General features: G+C 33.4%; 1 long non-coding RNA gene across 1 annotated transcript; it reads left to right on the forward strand.

The window, feature by feature from the left end:
• LOC108663768 lies at positions 403–2,206 on the forward strand. The gene is made up of 3 exons (XR_001929791.1): positions 403–512; positions 1,194–1,262; positions 2,140–2,206. It is a non-coding gene; the product is annotated as an uncharacterized LOC108663768 (long non-coding RNA).

The following is a 2,460-nucleotide window of genomic DNA, read 5'->3' on the forward strand; positions in this document are numbered from 1 at the left end:
AGTTGGAAACAGCTTAAAATCTTTTAGAACACGATATTTGACAATGGTTGCTCACAAGGGAACAGAGAAACTGATAGTAAAGCCTTGCGAAGTTTCGGGTTGATATTCTGGGCAATAAGTGTCTATCGGGACACCGCGGCGGTTGTCACGGGCTCGAGGGGAGTACCGGGTCGTGACATAATTAGAATTTTTGAAATATTACACCACCATGACACTTGTCAAGTCCATGAATTCAACCTATTAACATATTATACTTTGGATAATTATGGGATTATATGTGGTGGAAAGAAAAAGCCTTATTAGTTAAGTTTAAAATGTGAACCAATTATATGTTGCCATGCGTCAAGTTTTTATTATTTTATAATTTCCTTTATAAACCCAACATAAACTCTCCCATTCACTCTCTCTTTGGCGTTCAAGCCAAAGAACAAAGGGGAAAAAAATAAAAAAACACTAAAAAGAAAAAATTCAAGAGAAATTCATTGGATTTCCGAAAAACGAAGCGATCGGAGGTAAGATTTCGCGGTTTAGCTTAAGATCTACCTTACCCATGCTTTCTTTTTCATTTTCTATGGTTGAAACTCAAGTTTTAATGATGGAAGCATGCTGGCCGACTCAAGGGGGGAAGGCTTTGATGATGGTTTTTGATAGATTTCAAGCTATCTAGGTGTTTTTAGTATTTTGTGATATCGGTATGAAAAAAAACAAGCAAGAAAATAACATGTTCTTCATCAAACCCTAATTGGCCGAATTCTATAGAGAATATTTTGAAGATGAATTTTGTCATATTTCATGTTATCTAGCTCATATTTGATGATTTGTGATGTCGGATATCAAAAACGGTTATCGAAAAGTATAGTTCCTTTAGTAAACGACTTGAACGATAATGAGAAAATTATAGTAAATGGACTTAGAATTGATTTCTAATGAGGTATATGGACTTATTGGAGTACTGAAGTGCAATGATTCTATTTGGAGTTGAATCAGATGTTTTTGCTAATTAAACAGTGTATAGTGCGAGTTAGGTCGAATACCATTTCAATCCAACAACAATTGAACCTACGTAGAACACCATTTTTAAGTGATTATTCGAATACTTCTCATTCAATTTCATACATTCATAAAGAGCCTGAAATAGTTTTATAACAGTTTGGCACAAGTATATTGAATTACTTGTTATGTATTATGTATAGGTGGTGAGCCCTCTAGTAAGGGTAAGGATATCGTACCCGAGGATCAGGAGTAGGAGTACTCCCGTTATAGTGAGTAAACAGATGATCATCTTAACTATCTAAAATAGTTTATACTCATTTTTATGATTTTAAAGGATAATAAATTTAAATTGTAAACTATTATGTTTTTATAACTGAAGTGTTGGTTAAATGAAATGAGATTCATAATTTGGTTTGAAATTGAATCCTGGTTTTGGAAATTGAGTAAGTGGAGACTATATACTTGTGTTATATATATGTTTTGACATATGGTTTGAATTGATGGCTTATGACAATGTGATGGGATGAATGGTTGGGTTTGTGTTTGTGTGGAATATATGAATTGTTTTGTTTTACCTTGACAGGCTGGGTAATATCATATTAGCCATGTCATGCTATTGAAATTTTTATTGATTTGGTGGGGTAAGTGATTAGCTTACTGTAGTGGGCGGGTTTTCGTGGACCAGCCTATTAGAAGGGCACGGTAAATCCTATTATATTTTACCTTAGTATGAGAGGCGCAGAGGGTATCTTCTAAGGTAGTTTAGAGTTCACTTCACGCTGAACCATCACGTGAGGGTGAAACTCAGCCAACGTCAAGGAACGACTACGTTTTTAAACGTAAAAACATGTTTTATGTGTATATATTAATTTAACAGCCTTGGCAGACTCAGTTGGATGCCCGACGCAATGTGTCATCTTGTACGAATTTTGGCACGAGCCATGTTTTAAGAGAGTCATAAGCCTTATTGATTATTTTTGATGAAATGTAATTGTTTTATATGGTTGAAATGAGTTTTAATGTTATGAATCATATTATGAAGAGATGTTTTAATTGTCTCCATTTACTCGGCTTTAGATGTTGTAGATGAATTTTGCTTACTCACTGGGTTTATAAAAACTCACCCCTTCTTTTCACCCATTTCAGGTTGAGAGCAGTCTGTAGACAGTCGATTTTGTCGAGGGTTTGCTTTTGGATTTGCACTCTTAAAAATCGTAGGTCTACGGTCCTGCTTATTTTTGTTATTTTGGGGCTCACATGGCATTGTAAAATATTTTTTTATACCCTGGCGTTGTGTGCTATTATGTATATGAATTTATTTTGTTATTACGCTACATTAATTGTTTACGTAGAATTTTATAAATATTGTTTTATATGAAAATAAAATATTTTATCTAATATTTTTATTTAGTTCTATTAGATAAAAATTCACTTTAAATGGATGATTTAGATACCTAAATTTATTTT

The sequence above is a fragment of the Theobroma cacao genome, chromosome 10 (assembly GCF_000208745.1).
Source record: "Theobroma cacao cultivar B97-61/B2 chromosome 10, Criollo_cocoa_genome_V2, whole genome shotgun sequence".
Taxonomy (NCBI): domain Eukaryota; kingdom Viridiplantae; phylum Streptophyta; class Magnoliopsida; order Malvales; family Malvaceae; genus Theobroma; species Theobroma cacao.